Genomic DNA, 26,662 nt, shown 5'->3' with positions numbered 1-26,662 from the left:
ACGCAGCTGACTTATGTCTAGCTTCTTTGTGCCTTCAAGCTAATTTTAAGATGGTCTGAGACAAAATCGAAAACTATAATGTGATCTGACAAGTCAGTATTTGAAATTCCACCAGGCATAAGGGGAGAAAACTGAAAATGTTCGGTGCATTATGAAACGTAAAAGCTGAAATCCTACGTCAAGCAAGAATGGAGATAACATTCCAGAAGATCAGCAAGAACCAAAAACGTTACGGCCAGCGACATATTTCTTAGCATAGACACGAACAAAGGAGCCCTGACACAAATCCATTTAATAAAGCTCTACATCTCAAAGTTTTACAATATTGCAATATTTTCTCTTTGAAAAACTGCCTGTGGGGCGGCGTTTAGCTCACTTGGTAGAGCAGCCGCCCCATGTGCGAAGGCTCAGTCCATGCTGCAGAAGCCCACCTGAATCCGACCTGTGGCTCTTTCCCACATGTCATTCCCCATCTATCTCTCCCTGCATTCCTGTCAGTCTTCAGCTGTCTCTATCAAATAAAGCTTGAAAAAGGCCCAAAAAATAATCTTAAAAAAAAATAAAAAAAAATAAATAATAAAAAAAACTGCCTGTACAATATATACACACAATATCTCTCAGTTCGTTCCAGCACAGCTGCAGGAAGGTGAAATGAAACCACCTTTCAACACGGTGGCTGAAACGGAGTGACAGCAAGGTTATCAGCACTGATGACAGTCTGAAGAAGCACAGCAGAGCGAGTGGCTGCAGGTCACAGGATGAGTCACACTCACTGAGAGCAGTCTATTATCGACACCGTGAATAGCTCCATTTGTATCCAGCTTTCTTTATCCACACTATTACTAGCCTGCACAACAGACAGCGTTGTTTAAAAAAAGACAGTTATAATAGAGCACGAGGAGATGGGTTTTTCAAACAAGACGCCCACTCCTCTTTTGAAGCTGTGAAAAACGACGTGGCGAAAATGTCAGACTTATTGTAAAAGCACAAAAACGCTTGTTGTCAATCAGCTTGTTGGTATTGTGGTCGAGCACCGTGATGGAAAAGGCTGTGAAATTCAAAGTGAGGATCGCTTTGTTATAAACAGAGCAACACAACACTTAAACACTTTAACATTTACTTAAGTGGTACCAAATCTTATTACGTGGCCCTGTGGGTGCCTGAGGGGCCCGGCTGCATAATTAAAGCTGTAACTACTATTTTAGACTGAAGCCTGTGATATACAACTGTTATAAAAAATAAGTAGCCCATTTCACAAAAGGGCCCATTACATCAATAATGCCACCTATTCCATTAAAGGATCATGTGTAACTCTTGTTGAAGCTCTTTTCCATAAACCCTGTGTAACATCAGACTCACCAGGCATGCTGCTGATTTTCTTTTGGAAATAGAGAATTACTAAAATATTCCTCTTTTCATTTACCTGATTTTCCTTTATTCAAGATCACTAAAGGGCTGTAGATGATCCCAGTGAAAAGGACAGATGCAACCTGGATATAGTCAGGCCACAGCAGGGCCCAATATGTAGTTTTGAGGTGGGAGGGGCTGCTATATATTTTCATTAAAAAAATTTCTTTAAAGGTCCAGTGTGTAGGATTTACTGGCACTTAGCAGTGAAGTTGTGGATTGCAACCAAGTGAATACTAGCCTATCTCACCCTCTTCCAAGCATGTAAGAAAAGCTCTGGCTGTGAAAAGCAAAAGACCACGTCTAGATCTTCAACATGGTGGATTGCATGTAGATATAAAGGGTTCATTTGGAGACAACGAAACATAATGATTCTTATTTTCAGGTGATTATACAGTAATGGAAACATACTAATGAATATTGTATTTTATTCATGCTAATAGATACACATTGGGCCTTTAAAGATATCCTCAGTGATGTGGTAACTGCTGAATTCATCCACTCTTTACCCAAAATCCAATAATGAATTTTTTGAAAGTGTAAACTTCTACTTCCATTGCACATCAGATAATAAATAAGAGAAAAAAGCTTTACATTGGCAGAGTTAACTTCTCTCTCTCTGGTTTGTACATATTGACTTCTAAATCAAAGAATCTGATATTTTCTAACACAGTTCATCTTCATCAAGTTACTTTGGTGAGCTGGTCCCTGGCTGATGTTTTGGCTGAGGTGAGGAAAGGTATCCAGGCATGAATGCTTGCACAAGGGGAAATCCAGGGAAAGAGATCTGGCTGCAGGTTTGCCGAGCTGGCACACAGGTGATCCTGGAGACCAAGTGAAATGGTGTAAGTTACTCTGGCAGACTGGCAGGCAGGCGGACAGGCAAGCAAACTAATAAACTGGAAGATAAACTGGCTAACTAGATGGTTCACTGAGCTGAAGCAAAAAAACAAAACAAATCTCATCACAGGCAGGACTTACGGAGGTGGAGTGGTGACATTTCATGTTGATCCAGAATGTAGAAGTGCTCCAGCTATGAGTCATGTAACACTGTCTATGGCAAACATGAATGAGAACTACTTTCAAATCCAGTGGCGCCTGAAATAATCCAAAATCTGAATCAGCTTAAATGATCTAAATAGAATATGATTGTTAATGCTATCTTTTGTATGAAAATGATGATGAAATGATGAGTGGTAAGCACCTAGGCAATCTTGGAACCCATCAGATGATGATTTATCCTCTGGCCAATGTTTCTGGGCTTCTCATATAGCAGGCAAATATCTGGAAAACGCACACAAGATATCTGGTGATGATGAGAAAGACACATTTCAGCTAATCTTTAATAACAGATATTTGATCAGCCAGCTGAAGGTGACTGGTCTATGCCATTCGGACTACAAATGGAAACCAGAACACTTTCAGTGTCAAAATCTTGGGACCTGGCCTACAGAAAAGTTTTTACAGTCTAGCTCGCAGAAAGTGTGGCACATCTGGTCAACAAATCTTCAAAATGAAATGACAAAAAAAGGTTGTTTGCAATTTCCCTCCAGAACAACACATACTGTAGAAGAAGGAATCACTTAACAATGCCTTCCAAAAACTCAACAAATCACTGTTGCATAAAACCATTTTCTGACCTGACAACACTATGTTAGGTTTGGTTAGGCTGGTTAGTTAGGGGGGCATGGTAGTTAGCACTATGACCTCACAGCAAGAAGGTATCTGGTTAAAATCTCACAAGACGGCTGTGGAGTTTGCATGTTTTTCCTTGTCTGCGTAGTTTCTTTGAGTACTCTGGACTCTGGCTTCCACCCACAGTCCAAAGATGTGCAGGTTAATTGGTGACTCTAAACTTCCTGTAGGTGTGAATGTGATCACGGATGGTTGTTTGTCTCTATGTGTAAGCCCTGTGATGACTCAAAGTGTCAGCTGGCCCTCTCATGACCGTGATAATGATACGCAGTCATGGAAGATGGATGGATGGTTAGTTAGGGTTAAGAAAAGATCACTGCTTGGGTTAGAAAAACTACTTGGTTGTTATAGTTGGGGAATAATTGTGGTCATGGTTAAAAAATGCTGACTCTGACTGGGGAAAACAGTTTTTTGTCCTGTTTCCCACTGGCACAGATTGTCAAAATTTTTGTTGACAAAACCATCCACCACAATTTCCTCAATTGCTTCCAACAGACAAGAGTCATAATTCACATTGCTGGAATTGAAAGTAAACGTATGTCTTTATTGGGCATGTGTGAAACATCGATGCTGTAATTTCTCTTGGGACATTGTCCACCTGGTTGCAGGATTGTGCAGAAAAAAACACCAGCAGAATTAGTCTAAGTGTGGTCCAAATCCATTCATTCATCCCAAGTACATGGCACCAAAACCTAACCAAATCTGGCAGTCCAGCACAAGCTGGAGCTGGCTTACACTGGTGCTGCTCTTAAATAAGGAAACGATAATCATGATGTTTTAAATCAGAAATTATATTAACATGGGCGTATATGTGGATGTGGATGAAACTAATCACTTTTTGCCTGCCATTTACTGTCTTACTCAACGTAAGGTTGAATTAATTATGCCTAATAATTATATGTACGCAAATTAGGTCTGCATACTATATATAGTCTATCTCAATTTTCTTTAACTTAGCCTCAGAAGCGACTCTTATGTTTTTTTATTGGGCGTAATAACAGACTGTAGCATCCAGTCTGATGCGTCATCCCCATTGTTTCAGATTTGTATAGTGCTCATCATCTCTTACCTCCTAGCCGATTAGCATGCTGTGCACTGCAGAGGGATGATTACTAGTTAGGTGCGATGTGGTGTTTTTCCAGGTCATCTTAAATTACAAGGTGCAAAGTGTGTGAAATCAGCCTGTCAGCAATAAGCTCCTGTTCTTCTGCTTTAGCATCCGTGCTTCTCATTAATGATAATTTAGGACAGAATTATCTGGGAGGGAAGGATCATTTGCCATTATACTGATTAAATGTTTCTTTTCTTCACATTGTTTTAATGTGAAAGAAACATGGGCTTGTTTTTCTCGGTTTAGCAGAGGCTATTAATTCCTGCACAGTATGAAAAACAGCTTTCACTTAGAGACATAATCCATCTCAGTACACATAAAACCATCACTGGCTTTGGTCAGAGGTTATTTATGGTAATTTTATTATAGTGAGCGTTGCTATGCTTCTTGAATCACCCACAGCTCAGCCAGTGTCACCATGCCAATTGTCAAGTTTGTTTATTAACGGTGTCTTTGGTAACCAGTTAAAGGCTTAGGGTTACATGAGATACATGCAGCATGTGCTAGAAATGATTGGGGAAAATGTAAACCTGATGGAGACCCTGAGCACTACTGATATTCTCCATTAACCTGTTCACTCAAACCGGACATGTGGGTTCTTGTACAACTTTGGTGGGAGCTTAGGACTTGGGTGTTTAGTAGAAATAACTCAATACACAAAATTCAATTTAATTATTTATTCACAAATTACTCAAAAAAGTTAAATACTATAACTAGTAACACAAAACAAGGTCTTTTGTAAAAACAGACAAACATAAAAGTCTAAACATGAATAAAACCGTCCATCAATGTAATTTCTTATCCAACTGCCTCCCACGCTGCTGCTACTATCTATAAAGACAAGTCCAACACTTGCCCCTTTCACAGATTCTTCTCCTTAGTTGCTACATTAGTGAACATGGCTCACCTTGGTAGATATAACTTGATCTTGATTCTTTGGGCTGCCTTGTCAGGCTTGGCTCTGCTGCGTCCACCTGTTACTCCCTTGCAGCCTCACTCCGTTGCTTCCCGGTTATTCTTCTGGCATGTAGTAGGGGGGCACTGGCACTGTCTGGTCTGTGGTTTTTAATTACTGTCCTCCTTCTCCCTCCTTCCACATGACTCACACACATCACCATGTGCCCATAGGAATGCTGGAGATACATAGGCTACATCTATCAGTGACCACAACACAGGGTAACGCTCCATTGCTGCCTTCAACCTCTCTTACATTTAAATGCTGCACTATGTCTACCAGCGAGTCACTAACTTTGTGTCTGTGCTGTTTGGTGTTGGGTTGTACGGTACAGTGGATTTATCAGAGCTTTTTTCTCTCTCTCTCTTTCTACCTAAAACAGCTGTGTCTGAAATCATGTTGATGAGAGCAATGAGACTAAACCAAAACAGTAAAGTTGTGGATTGGAAAACCAAAACAATTACTAAAAGACACTTAAAGCTTTGGGGAACTGTGAACCTGGGTGATAATTTTGTCGGGGTTCATCACCATGAGCAACCCTTTTAATCATCACAGTCATTTGATCCATAAACATTCATTTATGCAGCCTTAAAGTGCATTTTGGAAATGTGTCCATCATAAGCCATAACACACACGGACTGTGACTGTAGCTATAAAGAAACATCTTGGGTTTGAAATTTTTACTCGATGTTTTGTTCTCAGTTTCAATGGCACCCTAAGATACTGGAGATATATGTGTGATGCTGTAAACATTGTAAAAATACATTCTCACAATATAATCCTTGACAGATCTGAAGGTATAAAAATAAGATTAAAATGAGCCTAGTGTGGTTTATGAGTTTCTCCTCTTGTTTTTATCCATCAGTTGTCTGTTGCACTGCTCCTTTCCAAGCTTCTTTCTTGTACTTCTCAAAAAATAGTCTAATAATAATAATAACGATCTTGGTATACATCTTTCATCATTGTGGATTTCCGGAGGGCGCAATGTCAGAAATTGAATCTCGCCTCAGTTGGCGATATAAGTAGATCTTCCACTTGCTAAAATAGTAACAGACTGAGATAAAGAGGGTATAAGGATGGAGTGGGTTGTCTCTGAGAAACAGCTTGAGGTGTGTAAAAAAGGCACTCAGCCCTGCTTGCCCACATAACACTTAGATTTTTCGTCATCCATTATGCTGCCTTATTATTACGCCTTTTATGAGAATGTGCCTGATACCTTTTTTAAGCTACATTTTACTGTTTTTATAGGTAAAATATACATCAATGGAGGCAGCGTGTATCATTTCCCTGATAGACACCAATACCTTTTCTTCTTTAGTTCCTCTCCTTAACATCTGTTCATTTGAGATCAGTCATTTCTGATGATGGTTTGGTGTTCAGAGGAAGAAGCTGACCCACTGATGAGCTCCTGAAAACACAGATAGCAACGTGTTCCAGAGGGTTCATTGTGTGATATAGAAAGAATACAACCAAAGATGAGCAGACATAGCTGTAGCAGCTGTTGCTATTTAATCAGAGGCTCTTCCATTACCCTGGGATATGACTATCGCAGGTGTAAAGAGAAACAAATGGAGCAACATTCCAAACACAACATTGACATTTTTAACCCAATAAACAGATGTAATGCATAAGTTGGTCACTAGATGGAACCAGCAGTCCGTTTTTTAAATGTTTTGGTTAAGTGCATATCCAGTCATAACTTTACAGAATGATCCAATCCCCTTAGCTTGACCTTTACATCACAAATCACTATCAGACAAGGTTATGATAATACTGGCACAGCAAAATGATAAAGTGATCAAGCATCTTTTGGTTCACAGTTTAACAGGACACAGTTTGACTGGTAACTAATGTTGGCTCGGATATTATCAGTGTGCCCCTCCCTTATGTACAGTACATGAATAGAATTTTAATTATATGATTTCTTATTATATAAATAATCAAATTATATTTTCCATATTACCTCTACATCAAAAGACTATGTGCAGTATAAAGGAGCTCCCTTGTAGTGAAGAACCCACAGAGCATTACCATCTGACTCTGCTCAACTGAGCGTTTTAGTGTCTTTCAGCTTTTTTCAAACAAACTAAAAAAAACAAATCTAGCTGTACACTACCTGCTCAGCAACAGCCATGCAAAGTTAGCAGGAAGCTGGTGAACGTAGTGGAGCATTTAGCAGCTAAAGAGACAGATATTTCCCTCAGGAGTTGGTAAAGAAATGAGTTGGAGCTAAAAGGTGAGTGAATATTGGATTTACATTCCTCAAGTGGCCAGAAAACACAATTCTAGACGAACGCTTATTTTGCAATTTCTATGCTGGAAGTATAATTAAGAAGCTTGTTTGCCAACAAGTTAGACATATTAACTTAAAACGTGGCAGTGTTGTGTTTACAGCTTGTCTGCTTCCTCCAAATGCCTTATTCCAAGTTTAGATTGATAAGGGTAGCAGAAATGATGAGCCAATGAGTGCCTATGATCAGTGAGTTCAATACAGTGACCCCTGAGGGTACACACAGGAAACCTATCTTTCTTTATTCTTTGGGTAACTTCTAACATCTAACTAAGTCATTGCAGTGAGTGTTCCCTTCAGTGTACAGTACAGTAGTCCGTATCTACCTTACATTGTTTGGCTACAGCAACCCCCTAGCACAAACTTCCATGTTCACAGCACATGGTGGCAGCAGCGCTCCACTAACACAACATCACTTCAGCAATACATTCAGCCCGTATCAGAGCAACTACCCACAAAATACAAGCATTTTGGGACAAGAATATGACAGCTCTGTTCTGTCTGTCCTAATGCCTCTGACTGAAACTTGACTCCTTGTCTACACCTTTTATTATACAGAAAAGTATAAACAGACTTCATTCAGTCATTAGTGAAGCTCTGACAGGTAATGACCTCTTTTCTCTCAGGTGTGGTGTGGTTAGAAGTAAAAGGTTGTTCTGTCACTACTGACAAGTAAATTAAGCACAAGTAAAGTGCCTTCAGCATAAATCTGTCTTTGGTGAACCAACATGATAGGTGTTTACTTAGATATCCACAATCCCTCTATTCAAAACATGCTACCACAGTGCTGCAGGGATAATGAAATGGCTTCAGCTGAGAGATAACTGTGCTTATGTTTATGTGTGCTGACCTTATCTGTTCTTACGTTTATAATCCAGAGATGTCTTTATTCAGTTACTGCTGCCAAACCAAGTCTCTGCAGGGATTTCTTTTCACAGTATCTTTCCTCTCTTCATTCACTCTTCATCATCAAACCGTCCTGCCGTACTGGAACGTGCGAGGTAAATCTGCAAGTCCTTCCTGTTTGGCACCTGGGCAGCTCCACTGAAGCAGCTGGAGGCGAAGTGCTTCACTCAAGGGCTAAACAGTAAAGCAGCTGTTGCAAGGCACCGCGTTGGTCAATAAAAAAATGTGCAAGGGCACATTTCTCTGGAGGTTATATGTAACTTAAAAGTCATTTCTTCTGTTTACCTGGCAAACGTTGCATCGATACAGTAAATGGATGGAGCCGTGCGGCCCTGTCAGAGTATTTGAAACTGTTATTCAGTGTTTAAGCCTTTGATAAGGATTTAAATGAATACATTTATCTCTGAAACTGTACCTCCTTCCTCATAATTCATCTAACCGGTACCCAAACAGACACATCCACACGAAACACAACAAGGACTGTTCTGTCTGAAGGTGACCTTGACCTGGTTGATTTGAACTCTCATTAGACATCACTGACTGCTTTACTGTGATCTAATAGAAATGTATAAGATTGGCAAATTTATATATGTTTTGAGTCTCTAAGTGCTTTGGCTATATAGAAAAGCTTTTGGTTGTCCATGGATCTTCCATTGTGAAAACTTGTGATCTGGACTGGAATGAAACAGCCAGTTGTATTTTACCTCTCCTAGTGATGGTTATTTATCGCTCTACTTTTCTAAATTTATTGGGCATCTGTTGTTTTTTTGTTTTTTTTCACTGATTCTGGCATACCTTGCCTGTTTGTGTTGCCTCTTTCCATTTTGCAATATTATACTTTTTTTAAAACATTTTTTTTTATCTCATCTCCAATCATTTCTCCTCCCTTCTCCTCCTGGGGGTATCTCGTCCTCTCTCTATCCATCCGGAACGTTCCCTGGCCTTTGCCCAGTACCCTGCAGCTGTTCCCCATTGAGCCTCTCTAGGATTTTAACCCCCTCATCTCCTCTTCATCCCCCCTTTTTTCCCCTGTTCGCCATTAGTATACACTCTAAAAAAGTTTTTAAAAACAACAAAAAAACATTTGGTCCTTTGGGTTGCAACCAAGTGGCAACCTCCGTGACTGTGAAGAGAAGCCAACTTGAAAGTGCCAAAAACTGAAGTTGATTAAACGTCCACTTGAGGCTGGCTACAGAACAAGTCAATCTCCATAAGTCCCCATGTTAAAATGTCCAACTTCACAGCAGAAATAAACATGTTTACAGCCTGGTAGAAAAATCAAAATTGGTCTCTACAGCTAATTTCTCTGTTCATGACAACTGTACTGACTCTGTATTTTTATAGAACCTTTGTTCAAATCATACTAAGGCTTAATGTTATGCATCATTAACAGCATTGCTGCTTTGATTGACAAGTGGGTGGGCTTACAGGTGGCTTGTTTGAGCACCCAGGCTTCATTCAGCACAGCTCAGGTCAACTGATGATCCAGATGCAGGACTGCCAAGCCCTGTAACCAGTAACCTGTGAGTAACGTCACAGATACAATGTCCATGTTTTATACAGTCAATGGTTGCAACAAAATCTCTTCAAAATGTCTTGCACATTGGGTTTATGAACATAAATAAAAGTAATCTTTTTGTAATCGCATCAATATGATGAAGTCTTTTTTTTTTTCGTCTTTTCTTTGGCAGTATGGAAAAAAAAAATCTGTTTGGTTTTAGGAACCCATTTCTAATGTTAGTTTTTCACATGTGGAATCCCAGCTGGACCCTGTGTTTTTAGAGTGTAGAATGAAAAAGAAGCTAAAGAGTCTGGAAGGGGGAAGGTGGAAAGATGTTTCCGATTGAAGAATGTAAGTAATTAACCCCTCTTCCTCTCAAAACAAAAACACTCTCCTGCAGCATGTGTGGGGGTGATTGATCTGGAGCCTGTCCGTATGTGTGTGTGTGTGTGTGTGTGGCAGACATACGTCCACGTACGATATGTGTGTGCACACCAGGGTTTTGTCCTGATTGGTATCCATTTTGTATACACATTAGTACAGTTGTTTGTCATATGTAAAGCTCCAGTTCAAAGACTTACATCCACCCACACCCACACACAAGCACACACACACACACACACACTCATTCTCCCACACCACACCAGACTGCGACACCTCCTAATTGGGATGGATGGATTTCATTATGTAGCATCAAGAGAGAGTGAGAATGGTGATGGAGGGAGGGGAGGGGGAGAAAAAACACAATGTGCTACAATAACAAACATTTACAGAGGGCTGCAGTTCTCAGCTCCCTGCTAACATCACACACACACACACACACACACACACACACACACAGACATTACACAAGTTCTAGCATGACGTACATATGTTTACAACGTGGCCTTTAGTTGAGCTAAACTCTGCCTCTGTATCACGTTTTATCTCACTTTTAAATGCACTACAGGCCCCTAGGGTTCTACCGATGACGAAAGCTACCTCTTTGAGTTCCTCCTCTCCGTCTCCTATCCCCCGTTCATTTGTCTCCTCCAATGTCACCTCGCTAATGGCGCCTCCTCCCCTCGCCACAAATCCTCGCTGCCGATGTTGCCCTCACGCTGGCTCAGCGCGCTAATGACACAGACAAAACTGTGAGAACCGTCATCAAAGACGCCGAGGACAGCCTGCTGATGTTTTGCCATTTGGTCACCATTAAAGTGTTTATGTAGATTCCCTTTAAACAATATCTGTCACAGGCATCACATCAAGCCATTCGCCTCAATGGAATATATATGGAGGGATATATATCCAATGCCAAACCACAAACACAAAAAGGAAAATTCTAGACAAACACTATGACAATGTAATTTCTGTGCTTGTTTAGTGTAAATGAGAATTTTATGGACTTCTCAGTGTAGTCTATTTATGCTCAGATAAAAAACAGGTCACTATTATGCCTGTGGTGAATTCCTCTTGCATTTCAAATGACGCAGCAACGCAAACTGTCAGCAGGGCTGGAGCCAGGATTGTAAACATACTGAGGTCATAAGTCCCCCACACACATACCCGCACCCTCTGCTAATACTTCTGATCAGAAACTCAAACGTCTTCTTTCAGTTGACTGCTCAGTTCAATTTAAGTCTTGACAATGTTGGATTCAGCTAATAAAATATCCAACATGTGTTTGTTTTTAATTGTAGCTTCTAAAAGCACAAAGCACAATTCAAATGTCATAAAAACATGACCATGCAATTGCAGCTTTTCTTTTTTTTTTCTTCTTAACTTCACTTAAAGTAGTACTGCACATTTGAACATGTTTTTGGAGCTGTATACTAAATTGTATGATTGTACTGTGGTAAAATCAAGCAGCAGCAAAGCAGCCAAAATGCAGTTCCTTAAACGGCCACTTGACACTGGCTACAGAACAATAAATCTACATAAGTCCCCATATTAAATGTCCAAATTTACAGCAGAAATAAACATGTTTACAGCCAGGTACAAACTGTTTTGGTCTCTATATCTTATAAACTGTGCTGAGGCTGAATCTTTCTGTTATTTACTTATTATTGTTTATGTACCCAGGTTTCATTCGGCCAGCCTGAGGTTCCACCGATGATCCAAATCTTTGCCCATTTTTAGATTAGCCAGGAGACACATAGACCTAGCCTCTCTTAGATGTTACCTTAGCTACAACACAGGTACTACACACAAACTTTTACAAACAGCCGTGAATGCGTTTCTAGTGACCCTCGAAGCTCCAACACTGTTTCCAGTGTGGACACAGAGAGTCTGACAGCAGCTGTCCATGTCTGCTTAGCTGGACCGGCTCTGACTGTCAGCTTGCTGTTCCTGCTACACTGAGCAATGGTTGTCTATCACTCACTCTGGTTGCTGTCAAGGCTGTTTGTCATGTACTTAGTAGTCATGAAATGACTACTACAACAGACAGACAAGGTTATAGTTTATTTAGTAGTGGAACATTTAGCAGCTAAAAAGTAGTAAAATAGTTTCCTCAGGATGTGTTGAAGAGCAAAACAGACCTAAACTGAGATATTTGAGTGGGACAGTGGGAATCAAATGGTCAGAAACGTGACTGTAAATGACTGTAAATGTTGCTGGATGTGTGAGTAAGCAACTGTTTGGGGCAAACTTTTAATAAGCAAAACTTTTTATATCAATTTTATAAGATGATAAAATGTGTTGCGTTTGTGTTTACAGCTCATTTCTGCTGACCCCACGGGGAATCCACACTTAATGCAAGCTATCTGGAGTTTGGCAGCTCTGTTTGTTGATCTCAGATCTTTCCAGTATATTATAGTTTATGAGAACGCATTCACATGGAGAACCAGAGCTAATGATCTACATGAACACATGAGTTGGAGTTTGCATGGTGCATGGTGTGAGTTATATGTTGCACTGCAGCAGATTGTCAATAAAAATGTAATTTTCTATATTTTATGGCACTGAAAAGGGGGAGGTTGTTCATTAGTAGGAGTAAAAGAAACAGTTCCTGTTAATAATAGTAGTAAAAGCCTTCACATCCCATATGCACTTGTCTATCTTTCTCAGTGGATAATTGAGAGGAATTTGGGTTGCTCTAGCAACTTGTGTTGCTCAACGCCGTGCTCTTCTGCTCTGAAGCAACTCAAACACACAGAACACATTTAGATGTAAAGTGTGTGTAACGCTAGTGAAGTCATATATAGAGTGTAATAAGTGTGCATCATTTGGAAGTCCTGAGTTAATGTGTGCGGTAAATAAATATTGCAAAGCAAGAGAAACGTTTTACGTGTCCAAAATCCCGCTCTGAAATCCTCTCACACACACACACACACACACACACACACACACACACACACACACACACACACACACACACACACACGCACACACAGTGGGATTACAGTCCATGGCATAAGGGGCTAATGTAACAGAGGCAGTTGGATCCGGCTTGGCCTTGTTTCCTGCATTGTTAGACGTTGGAGTGCGATAAGTCAGAGTTGGACTGCTCAGAGTGGGACGGTCCTCTGCTGTTTCATACCCTCAGTCGCGGATTAACTCTCTCCTGCCACCTGAGCACTAAATCCAACACCAGTGCTCTGGCTGTAGGGGAGAGGCACAAGAAATGGACTGAAAAAGTTTGGCAATAGCCACAGTATCAGAACTAGCCAGAGTTATTGGTTTTATCCACATGGGGCCTACACTGATCTCACTGTAGTTAATATATGAAGCAATAATAAGAGTTTTAGACAAGTCAGAGCAAAAATCAAGGCTCCACCTGTGTTCTAATCATGACACAGAATTGGATCCTAATCATTAGGGATGTCCCAATTTTCCCAAGTTGAATATGTGCCAACATTGGATCCCAGTGTGACATTATGCAGTAAAAGCTGGAGATGACAACAGCCACAACAGTGAAGCCAATCAAATTTAGATAGAACAGCTTTAACCGTTTTTTAGTTTTCAGAACAACTGCGAGGTGTAGTGAGAAATGTTTGATGAACATTTAACGTATGTCGGGAAGAACGAGATACTGCAGGGGCCACAAGAATTCTCAGTTCATTGTTAATTGGTTTTGGTAATTTGATTAAATGCACATTTGTGAGGGAATGTGCCCACTCAAGCATAATATCAGCTAAAGTGGGTGCTACATAATGTTCTAATTCTGTGGCTCGGGCTCAAAATATAAGACTTCTGTTATTTTAATTCATATTGTGCTGACACGGTGCATATTTTCTATATAAAGTTATGTTTAATCAAATTACCACAAATGTATTGACACAGAGAAAACCAAGGTCCAGGTAGTATTATTGCAGCATATTAGTACTGTTTGGATTCTTGCTCTCTGGTCCACATAATGAAGCTGCTATGTGTACTTTGCTACATGTACTGTATGTGGCCTACGACCACAAGTTAACCTGGGCAAGGCTCCAATTGCTTAACCTGGAGGACCTGCATGGAGTGTGTGGATCAGGCTTTATATAGCTTCTATCCTTTATAATATATTTGTTTTTGCAAATTAGAAGTGTGTATAAATGGAATTTCTATGAGAGAGAGTCGTCGACATCTTGAAGATCAAACCAACCAACACTTTTAGTTCGTCTGTCACGTGTACCGAGAACTCTCCATGCTTATTTGAAAGAGTGTATTCAAAATCTCGACCTTTCCTTGGTCATTTTTGTTTATTTAGTCAGCTGAGAACAAAGCCATTCAAGTGACCACAAGACACCAAGAGATGTAGGTGGCAATAATTTGTGGTGTAAGTGAGTGGATATGTGGGAAATATAATGTGCCACATAGTTTCTGCAGTAACTAACAGGATGGCAGGGCTTACCGGTTCCATGAACCTGCAAGAGAAGAGCTAACGAGACACAACCGAACAGGCCAGAAGGCCGTCACAGCCTGCAAATGCGACTCTCTGTCCTGTTCTTGCAGACGTGTAGAGTTTGAATGTAATCCGAACCACCTGCAAGAAACAACACAGAAGAACAGGGTTTCTTGGTAGGAGAGGAGGAAGATTGTCAGCAGTTCCTCATGCTTTGAGAGTCGAGTGTAACAAAATGAACCGAGTGCAAATCACAGTCTGAACTGATACTCATCTCATATTCAGCTATTTGTTAATGCGTCCTTAACTGGTATGAGACATGTTGACCTTTTTGTTGTCAGCAGAAACTGTGAAACTCAATACGTGAAGGTGTCATCATCGATTTACGAGAGTAGTTTATTAGTAAGTAGTTCATTTCCAAACACAAACTTAGTTTTGCTTGTCATGTCTGAGACATGACTACTGCCGGTGTCTGCATTGCTCAACAACCATAATGAGTGTGTGTACTGCCCCGCTGTCGGCCCAGTCTACTGTATAATAAGCTGGTAGCACAATGAGAGCTTATGTAACACGAGTTGACGAGAGGGGATGATCTGAGGTTGTCTGTACAAATCACAGCCTTATACAAACTACCACATTACACACAAACACACATATGTAAACACACATTCTTAGTGAGTTATGTGCCTATAGATATACCTTCACATGCAGACATATATTCAATGGAATATTCTCTACACAAATGGTTACAGCTTTGACCTAGGGTTTATTCCAGAAAGCAGGTTTAACATGAATTCCGAGTTGATTGACCCTGACACATTAGTTCAGTCACTCTGAGTTAAGCACGTGCGTGAAGACTATGAGAAGCAATCATCCATAGAGGTCTGATACTGTTCGCCATGGCAACTGCCGAGAAAGAGGGGTCATCCTGCTTCACCCCGTTAAAGTTGGAAAGTCTATCACATGCTTATGGCTAACAGAAGCAATACAGTTGCTGCAAGAGAGAGAGATAGTTGCAGTATATTGGGATGTATAGTCTTTATTATTGTAAATAATTGTCAATGCACTTGGACATTTATGCTGTGGTAAGACTTTAGTTTCACATAGTCTGCTTCATTAACTGAAGGAGCAGTGATAGGCTGGATCAATGGCATACATATCCCCATCACCGTACAAAATAAAAATAATGATTCTTGTCTGAGCTGAATGTCAGCAGAATGTCATAAATAGAGTATAATTCAAAATACTGTCAATAATGTCAACTGTATGGTTCGGTGGATGGATCGGTCACATGCAATCCTATGGGATTCCTCTTTGATGGTTTTGGTCACTTAGAGGTTTGTGCACAGGAAAATGCTGTAGGTATTTAAGTGCATGTGACACTTTTCTAATGCCTCTAAGAAGTGTTGCTTTTCTGATATATACTGCTATGTTGTAAAGGAGTTTGGAAGGAATTTGAGAGCGCGTCTGTGACGAGAAATAAGGCTGGAGAAGGCTGATCAGGTAACATTCAATTGGGTATCCGTCTAGAAATGATAGCACCTCTTATCTGGGTCTCAAAAATCCTCTCCAATCCTCTCTTCCTCAAGCCAGTGCAAATGAATCCAGGTTCAACATTGATCGGGTAAATGGTAACTGACCCAGAGTTTACATCACCTCTCTTTCTGGAATGGAAAACTCAAAAATTCCCTCATCTGTAAGGAAAACCAACTCTTTGAATTCAGTCCAAGCAGACATCTCTACTCTCTCAACTCAATGTACTTAGTCTTAGTTTGTCAGTTTCAAGTCAGGTCAGCACCATTTTATTTCAAAATTTCATAATCAAATCTTGTTACATAAAATTCGAAATCATCTAACTTATTGAATGAAGTAGTACTAGTAGCAGTTATTAAGTACAGAAGTGAAATTCTTTGATGCTGTCCTTCAAATATGCATTGATCTCAACCATTGACATTTTTTTCATTTTCCAGTTTTGACATAACCAACATGACAGACAAAACAGAAACCTTTGACTTTTTAATAGAAAGTAGACATACTTCTAGAATCTGTGTATAATAGTACAATATATATAAAAACTGTTAACTGTTAAAAGCTTTAAGGTAATCTGAAGATTTCGTCAGCGTGGAAACAGTTTTTTTTTGTTTTTGTTTTTTTTTTGACAGGGAATGAAAGCTGGAACCTTCTTTGTGTTAGGCACCCTAAGAAATTAAACAGTGGATCAAACTATAGATCTGTATTTGGGGATGTAGTAATGGCATGTGTCCTTAATCCGTCCAACAAAGTCCTATAACCAGCTGTTATTGTCAACATGGTCTCAGGCTGGATATCCACCTCTCCAGTGTTCTTCTTGGGAGGCAGTTGTACTTCTGACACTGGAATGAATGTACTCCGGTCCTGCTGTCTGATACCAGGAAGGCAGCTGACTGACTTCAGGTGCTTCCTGTTCGGTGTTGACTATGTCTATGCAGGTGTCAGCAGGAAAACTCAGTGGGAGGCGGTGAGCAAAGAACGGATGCTGCTGAACCTCCAAGAGTTTGAAGTGCTGGCCAGGGTTCAGCTGCAGCATCCTTTTAATCAGGTCCACCAACAGACACCATCACCATCAGCTGCTCAAGGTCATCAAGGTTCTCAAGTCTGATGCATCTTTTTTTCTGTGGGGAACTCCATCTCATAGGCAAACTCTGTGGCTGGCCCTGAGTTTCTGCAATGAAGCTCAGCATATTATAGACCATGTTTCTAGGGTACCCCTGTTGCCAGTTCTATAGCTGCCAGACCCAAAAACCACATATCTATGACCTAATTAAGAGGAACATGTAGCATTGCTGACTGGACAGCAGACAGTAGACACGCCAGGCTGAAGTCTATCAGTTTTCAGTGGGCACTGAGGGTGGTCATAATATTTTCAGGTTTTAGATCTGCATGTAGAATTTCCATGGAACTTGGGTGGAAAAGGGCTGTGGCCAACTGACAAATAATTGGTCTGTAAGGACATAATTAAAGCTATTATTAGTTTGGAACATTAGCAGATACGTGCTGTTTTTGACAGGTACATATTTAGTATGATCAAACATTATTATATAATTTTTTCCAGCCAAAAAGTACAAGGCCCTATACCATTTATATCAACTGTAGGCCCATTTGGGTTAAAACAAGAACCACAAAATTTTAGTTTCTTAACAAACAGGGCTCATTTCTAATTGATTATATTCTTAGAGGAAATGAAAACAGAACTCTTCATCTTTAGAAACCTTTTCAAACCATCTGCTACAGTGGCATTGTTTTCTTTTTTTTGTTTTTGCAAGAGGTAACATGAGTCAATAAGGAGGTTCAGGTCATATCCCACCATGGAGGATCCTTTCCCTTTCTTCTGACCCCAGACTCATCTCTCTCTGATCTCCGTATGCATTGGCAAGATCCTCAAAGCTTCCCCCTGGCACAAAGCTGCTATCTCCTCTATTCCTGGGATGAAAAGGAAAAACCTCTCACCCAGTGAGCATCCGGTAAAGCTCTGGAAATGCTCCTCCTCTTGTTTCTTTTCTTTGAAGTGCTCACTTCCTGTCTACGGCGTACAGCAGGCTGAAGAGGCACAGAAATTATAGAAGACAATGTAAAAATGCTTGACAATGGGCTCTTTCAGAACATAAACATACAGCAGGCATTTTACATCTTTGTGGTTATACATCCCAGTGGTATAGTATAACTCCCCAGTGAACTTCAAGTCAAAGGTCATACCTTGTGGAAATTAGATTTGTAAATAACTTAAATGGTTGAATCTAAGAAGATGCCAGACACACCAAACTTCCACAATACATGGTTATAATGTCTGTAATGTCACTGACATGTCTCATTCTGTGATTTGTTGGTGCCAGGGAATCTAAATTTGGGCCAAGATGTTTTGTTACAGTAAGTTAGACCTGTTGTTGTGTAAAGACAGTGAACTGTAACTGTTACTATCAGTTACAAATGAATTTCCTGTAGTTACAGTAAAATAATGCATATGATTTTGTTATGAAAACAAGACGTGCAAAAGGTGGTCACTTTAAATGATCTGCAAGTTAACCTGATACGCCTTTAAGAATGCATTCTTGAGAAAATTAAATTCTTTCAACTAAAATACTTGTTTTGGACCTTCACACAGATCAGCAGGAAGATCATAATTGATGAGTTTTATATTTTAAAGGATGAGAAGTTTGCAAAATGTTTGTCAGCCAACCCATTTCTAAAGAGAAATGTAGAGGTTTGCAATTTAGTTTCATGTAGTTGGAGGTATCTTTTTTTAAAAACTAAAATTAGGCAAAGGCACACTCACAGGTGCAAACTTGGGAGTGATCACATAGTTTTTGCAGTTTTGGCAGGCCATGTGAACTGTAACTTTAATTTATTAAAAATGTAATTAATGAATCCAGATAATCTTACTGATATCAACGTGGGGTTGCCTAAAAAGTTGCAGACAAAATATTTGTGGACAGTCTTGTCCTGAGTGGATGTACTATTTAGTGTGTGAAATACTTTATTTTTATGCATCATGCAATGGGAATGGTTGAGTTTTCTAAATTAAATGTCAACTAAACTCATTTATATCTTGTCACTCGAAAACTTAAATACTTTAATAGTCATGACTCTGTTTTTTGCTCTTTAAAAGATCATATCGTCTTACATAGAACAGTTGATACTGTTACTATTGTTTGACTGGAACATACTAAATGTGACTTCTCAGACTCAAAAGTTAAATTAACTGTTTTCCAGAGGTACAAACTTTGTTCAGGAAATGGCACCTGAGAGCATATATAGGCGCAAAGTTAGTCAAATGAAAATAAGGCTGGGCTTTGTTGCGTAATAGACTGATCGTAGCCAAAGCAGTGCAAAAATAGAATCATAATGTGATCCACCGGTGTTACACAACTGGATTTGGGTAGGGGACTCTTGACATGTGTTATTGAGTTTTGTAAGGCTGCGACATCCAGCTGGGTGCTGCTGCTGTTCAGTTTGACGTCAGAAGGAAAAGGAGGAGTGGGGGTGGGTGAGGATGGGAAGGGAGAGAAAAAAAGAGAACTCATATTTCACTGAGATTCAGTTCCAGTAGAAAAAAAAAATTAATAACAGTATGAAACAAGATACCGCCTCTCTCAATTTCTCTTTTTCCCTCTTCCTTTCTGACACTCTCTCTGTCTTTGTCATGAGCTAATGTTGATACTGTGTGTATGTGAGGGCATCGTATCATCATGTGTGCGTATGCAAACATGAATCTATGATGTGTGTGTGTGTGTGTGTGTTGCACATTCTCCCCTAATTGATTCCACTAAAGCAAGAGGAACACTTGTGTTTTTTCAGGCAAATGTATTCATATTGAGCTGCATTGTTTTATAGGTATGCGATTTTAGCATCTTTCAGCTCACTGTTTTGATTTGCCAGCCCCCAACTTAGAGGAGTGCACTTTTTTTTTCTTCTTCTTCTTCTTCTTCCATCATTGTCCCTTTCTGTCTTTTCCTTTCCAGTCATATTGCTTGCTTACCTAGCTCCAGTTTTAACGCAGCACCAGCTCCGCTCCCATCAGCATTTGTCCAGGCCCCAGGGCTGAAAACCCTTTTCTTCCTGATGGGCCAAAACGCCTGTGGTACAAACACTAATACTCACCCAGGGCTTTGAGCTCACAGTCCATCGGGCTAACAAACTGACCTAACATTAGTTAACGGCAGCTACAGCTTAGAGGAGTTTACTTTATTGTCCATCACAAAACTCTCTAAATCACAGAGAGTTGATGTGCAGCAGTCAAAAGACACCAGAGGACAACCAGAAATTTTTGTCAGGTGTCCAGAAATACACCTGACAAATGAATGCTAATGTTGCTCTTTGTCTGCAGGTCATGTTAATAGGTAGCTGCTTGCTAACTTAGTAATTACAATAATAATTAATAATACATGAATACAGGTTTAACTGACAGTTGATCTGGGTTCTAGTGGCTAGTGGAAACCTTTAGCTGTATAAAATCAAGCTCATATCAGCCCCAATGCCAGATGGCAGCTTTTCTAACCTAAAGCCAATTATCAGTCAGATACACACACACACACACACACACACACACACACACACACACACACACACACACACACACACACACACACACACACACACACACACACACACACACACACACACACACACACACATATTCAGTTCAAGGTATTAGACTCCCCTCCTACAGATAGTTGTCAAGGACAGTAGCTAAGACTAGACAGCTATGATCATGCACAGCAGTATCTAAGCTGGTACAATAGCCTGTATTGTTACAAGAGCAGCCAGATGCAAGCACTGCATGTCTGCATATAATAATAAAAAAAAGCGATTCTCACCCATCATACCGGCTTCTCTGCATTGGCTTTCAGTCTCTTATAGAATCCTTTAATCTCTTATAGAATTCTTTTAATCATAATCGAGGCTCTGAGTGATCTGGCACCGCAGTATAAGTGAGCACCTCCACTGTCTGAACAGAGGCCCCTCAGGTCTGCGAGTCTGGGTCATCCAAGTATTCAGAGTCTAGGTTGAAAACAAAGGATAACAAGTCTAGTTCCTCTGCATCAGGCTTCCACTGGACATCGGATAAGCTCACCCAATTCTCCTCTTAAAACTTTTATAGAAAGACTTTTCCTAGCAGCTGACAGAAGCAATTTGGGTTACATTTTTGTATGAAAGCTGCTATATGAATAAGAAAGGTAAAAGTAGAATTGGTAAAAATAATTGTTTGTTGCATATATAAGTTGCCAAGGTAACAAGCAGGTGTAACAGTGAGGAAATATCAAAAGATCTGAATCCTTCCATAACCCCCTTCTACTGTCTGTACCTGTTTTCTTTCAGACCTCACTGGACCTAACTGAGTACGCATGTGTACATACTCGTAATACTGGTGCATAGACACATGCAAGTCTATAAACACTCTGCTTATCCTTTCATTGTTTGCATAGGCTCCTTGAAGACTGCATGAGCTGCAGAACCAGCGAGTTCCTAGCCTGTGAAGTCATATGGACATTGAGATTACAGGCCCCCATAGGCTCAGCAATAGCTAATATCACACACAGTTTGAGTTGAGGATTTGACTTCCCCACTCTTTTATACTTTTGTGTTTGATAAAGCTGGGCAAGAAAAGAACAGAGAGAGTTCAGCTTACATGAAGAGAGGCAGCATAAAAAATAAGAGCAGCATATTTCACCATATTGTACAAAGTAATCTGATGCATTGAGTGCATGTAATCTTAGATAAACATGCAACGATCACTTTTACTTTAGCTCAAAGACCTTAGACAGAGATTTTAATTTACTCACACTGCCTGCCCATCGCCTTCTCTGTCCTCTCCCCTCTCTCAGCCAAAAGCCATTATGGTTAGATGAAAATGTGCCTATTACACAACCCACTCCAACCTCTGACACCCCCACCCTGCAACAAGACATATTTGTCCATCATAAAACGCTGTATTAGTAACCCATCACATGTAGCTTCCCCCAATGCTGTATATTTATCTTAGCCTTTGCAAGCAAAGCAAAACAAAAACGCCACTGCGGTCGATTAGGCGGCGCGAGAGAATGGAGAATGCGGCCTTGGGTATGTTCGATATGCTATGAGCGGTTTATTTTGAGTTGCAAGATCGGAGCGGTGGAGTGAAGCGCTGCAAGAAAAGTCTGAGTGTGACTTGAGAGATACTTGGTCCGGCAAGATGGTGGGCGTTTTTTTTGGCTCAAACACAATTTGATTGGTTCCCCAGATACTATTTATGTTGAAGGTTAGCTCATTTTCAGCTTCTTAAAAAGATACCGATTTGATTCAGTGTGAAACTACAGTATTTTTAAAATATGCCCCACAATCACTGGAAAGGTGATATGATATGAAATTTTATGCCAATGCTAGTATGTGTGGCCAATTGGACAATCATCAAAGTATATACACTTTTTAGGCATGGGCCCTGTCATCATGTGGAAATGAAATGAAAGTGATTTTCAACAAGTTTCATCATACAACTTGGTAAAACTTGAAAGCTGAATTTGTACTTTTTGAGCAAGCAGTGACATCACCCTCATTTTGTAATCTTGTCCAGTGGGTGGAAATAACTGTGGTGGTCACTGTGGATGACCAATATACCACAGTTATTTCCCACGCCATTATTTGTGAAAACCTTTTGAAAAATCAACTTTTCTGTCTTTATTTCAATGGTCACATTTACCCAAAATGCAGCGCAACAAAACATTGTAGCAACAAAATAATCTCACATTCCTGAAATCTGTAATATAACACACTGCCACAAAGGAGCATCTCCTCCTCTTCCCGCTACCAACTACATACACATGACCATGTTTGCAAGATTGTTACTGTATATCTGTGTGTCCTTGCTTGTCATTCGTAGCAAAAGACTGTTAGTTACAATGCTGTGTTGCCAAGCTAATATAGAGATTTATATTTGGAGGTGAGGACAGTTCAACACTTTCTTAAATATGCAGATCATATGGCCCAGATCCGATTTTAGTAGCACCAGGGAGTGGCTTTATGTCTTATTGTGTCTATATTTTTTATATTTGTTTGCAGTCTATCTACCAAATATTCATGTTGTCATGATTAGACTCAAGTCAGTGTTTTAATGACTTGCAACTTGACTCAGCAGAAAAGACTTGAGACTCGACTTGGACTTGGAAATGAAAAACTTGTGACTTGAGAGATGATGTCTCAGAAGATTTCAATATAAATATCAAATATGAAATGTAAAAAAAAAACAAACAAAAAAAAACATTGTAATGTTGACATTACAAGTGTCTGTGTAACGTTTCTAATATGCATGACATTGTCATGATTGGATGATTCCCCTGTTGGTCAAGCTACTTGTGACACGAACTGATGGTCTATGGATCACATCAGATTATCACGCTGTAACAATAGGCTTTTATACATTTGTTTGTTGTTTGCTTGTTTACATTTATTTAACTGTATATCAGTAGTTAAAAATATAAATTCAACTCAGTTTCAAACATGTTTGATAAATAGGCCAGTAATATCATTATTACGCAGATACTAATAGTGTCTCTTCTCTTTATAGACCGGTCTTGACTTGCCTTGACCAAGAAAAAATGACTCAGGACTTATATGAGAATTGGGCCAAATGACTTGAGTCACATGTTTGCTCTGGACACACACAGGCAATTGCATGTCTGTCCATCTTGGAACAGGGATTGCTCCACTCTAGCACTGTTTTCCATGTTAAAGGCTTTTAGTGGCAAATTTGTGATTTTTGAGCTTTAAAATAAAATCAACTTGACATGAACCTGACAGGAGCAGCTCTTATCCAACATTAGCTGCAGGACATAACTTCACTCTGTATGAGTTGTAAAGGTGACATTGTACCATTCCATCATTGAAAGATAAATGCTTTGTGACATTACAAGTTGAATGAAACGGCGATTCACTACCGTTTGCTGCAATGGGAGTCTAAACATTTTGGGAACTTGGGCAAAGACTGACGGGAAAATGCTGTTCATTACAACAATTTATCAATTACTGTGTTCCTTTAAATCTTCCTCCTTGTTTTTATAGTGAAGAAAGAGAACCATACTCAGATGGTGATTGATTAAGCTACTTCTCTCATCGCAAATGGTCAATAAAGTGACCACTAGCCAAACACACGTTGTATTTTTCATTCTGCATGCTCTATCCACACTCACAGTTTCCCTGCTGTTTCCGGGATTCAAACTGGCAACCTCCTGGTCACAACCCTCTCCCCTCCACGTCTCCAACATACCATTGCCTCATATTTTCATTTGGTGGGTGATAGTCCACCAACGCTGTGGTACGAGGAGGTTGGAATACTAACATATCATTACTGGTCCACTGGGAGAGACTTGAAAAGATTAATGATCGTTTCAGTCAATATAGGGAGTTATGGCTGCTGGCGTTGTCGTGGTAACAAGCTACAGTTGAGCGTAGGTGGATAAACAGTGTGGTTAGTGTTTTGGATATGCGCAACAAGGATCCCACAGTGTGTGTGTATGTGTTTGTGTGTGTGAGTTTGTATGTGTTGAGTACATGCACACGAGTGACTTAAGTGTATTTTTGCATATGCACCAGTATGTGCAAATGGGAAAATCTGTGTATGTATGACTTTGCATTAAATATAAATGTTCTGATCGCCTGTGTGTGTGTGTGTGTGTGTGTGTGTGTGTGTGTGTGTGTGTGTGTGTGTGTGTGTGTGAGTTGGCTCCCTGGTTTTCTTCTCCCTTCAGACCCTCCGGTTCTTGTCAGATAACGGTTTTCCCACAACTCCCAAACTTCTCTGGAATCTCATTTATCCGAATGAAATCACAGCAAAGGACGTTTCAGCTGCTAATGTGTCCTGATCTAACATACCGTGCACAGCAAGTCTCCCACAAAGGAAACAAAAACCTGCCAAAATAAGTTGCACTTGTACAATAACATGGATCTTGAAGTTGCAACATGCATAGTTTCTAACACAAGGACACAAATGTAAACCCCCAAGTGCATGCTGCTCTATGATAGTCTAGAATAAATCTTGCATTTATTTAGCGCTACAAATGATTCATAATTAATGTTCCCTTTGGGAAATCATTAGAGGACAGCTGCAATTGTGGCATTGCTCTCCTAACCAGCCTTGCACCGCAAGCTGTGTACTGTAAGAGAAAATGTGTATGGGTTATAACATGACTAGTCTATAAAGTTTTGAAAAAATCCCCAACCACTTTGCTTTTCTGCTTGGCTGCGCATGTTAATGATTCACCAATGCAAACATTGATTTCTTGGTTACAGTTTATTTAGCTGGTTATTGATGAGTCATAATATCAGACACTTTGATTTGCACACAGACATATTTTGGTCATGAACTTTAAAGTCTCTGCACACAGCCCACACGTGTTTTTGATTAACCTGACTGATCCAGCTCAGGTTGAAGTTGGGTGGAGCTGTGCTGGGAATTATATGAGGTCACCGATCTTGACCCACCAATGAGTATGACAATAGAGGAAATGACAGTGTAAGTTATCCCACCCACGACAGGGTGACAGAGATGGCAATCAAAGCACATTTTTGTCCCTGGAAGAAATGTAATCAGGTAATTAAGTGAAAACGCCTATGTGATTGGACCATCTGTGAGCTGTCGTACAAATGTAAGTATTTATTCTATAGTTTTAGGAAGTCTCCAATCTTTATAGAAAGATTGCATTCACTGACATAAATGTTCAGCAATTTGCTTCAGTGATTTTGCATCCAAACAACGTTGATACCTCATCGAGTGACATGAGTGTATATTTAAACACATGACAACAGGAACCCATATAAAGTAGTGTAACCCACATGGGTGCTAAACCCATTTATCTCATTTAAGAGTTAAGATTTCTTTAGTGTGATGTTTTGGTCCATAAAAGTATCACTTATAGGCACTTTACTAAATGGACTTTTCACCTGCATGCAGTTATTACAAATGGACGCTACTGTTGGACATAAAACAAACCTCTTGATTAGTGATGCAAAATAAATGAACAAATCTTCTTGAATGACTCTTTTTAGTGCCTAGTATGTAGCGGGTCAGAAAAACATGAATCCCATATGTTCCAGCAGTAGCCCAAAACATAGAAGTGTGATAACGACTGAATGATCAGGATTCAGTGTCTCAAATAAACACGTCAGATAAATGAACTGAGCGAAACCAAATTCGTTAACTTGGAGTGTCTGCTGCTTGCCCAGGCAGAATGAAAAATGGATGTAATGTGATGTAAAATTAATGCATTAAATGATTATTTTTTGTCATTTATTAATGTAAACTGTTTTGTGGCGCAGGCAGCACTAACTGTCAAATGTCAGTTTCAAGTTTCAAGCACTTTTGAAAGCAAAGACATTCACAGATACATAGAATAAAAAATGAAACTATAAAAAAAAACCTCAATCAAAAATACATTTTAAACACAGTTAAAAGCAAGAGAATTAAAAGCCGCTCTTAAGGTAAGTCT

At 39.8% G+C, this 26,662-nt stretch overlaps 2 long non-coding RNA genes across 2 annotated transcripts in view; one reads left to right on the top strand and one right to left on the bottom strand.

Moving 5' to 3' along the window:
• Window positions 1–26,662, top strand: part of LOC113747840 (uncharacterized) — an 80,394-nt gene that overhangs the window by 14,927 nt on the left and 38,805 nt on the right. The gene's annotated exons all lie outside the window — the stretch shown is intronic.
• Window positions 2,028–5,218, bottom strand: LOC113747841 (uncharacterized). Its single transcript, XR_003463924.1, has 3 exons — window positions 5,121–5,218; window positions 2,389–2,691; window positions 2,028–2,231 (listed from the first exon to the last, which is right to left on the bottom strand). It is a non-coding gene; the product is annotated as an uncharacterized LOC113747841 (long non-coding RNA).

Source organism: Larimichthys crocea, chromosome XVI (assembly GCF_000972845.2).
Source record: "Larimichthys crocea isolate SSNF chromosome XVI, L_crocea_2.0, whole genome shotgun sequence".
Classification (NCBI taxonomy): domain Eukaryota; kingdom Metazoa; phylum Chordata; class Actinopteri; family Sciaenidae; genus Larimichthys; species Larimichthys crocea.
Note: the sequence above shows the minus strand (reverse complement) of the source record. Positions and strands in the feature narration are given on the sequence as shown.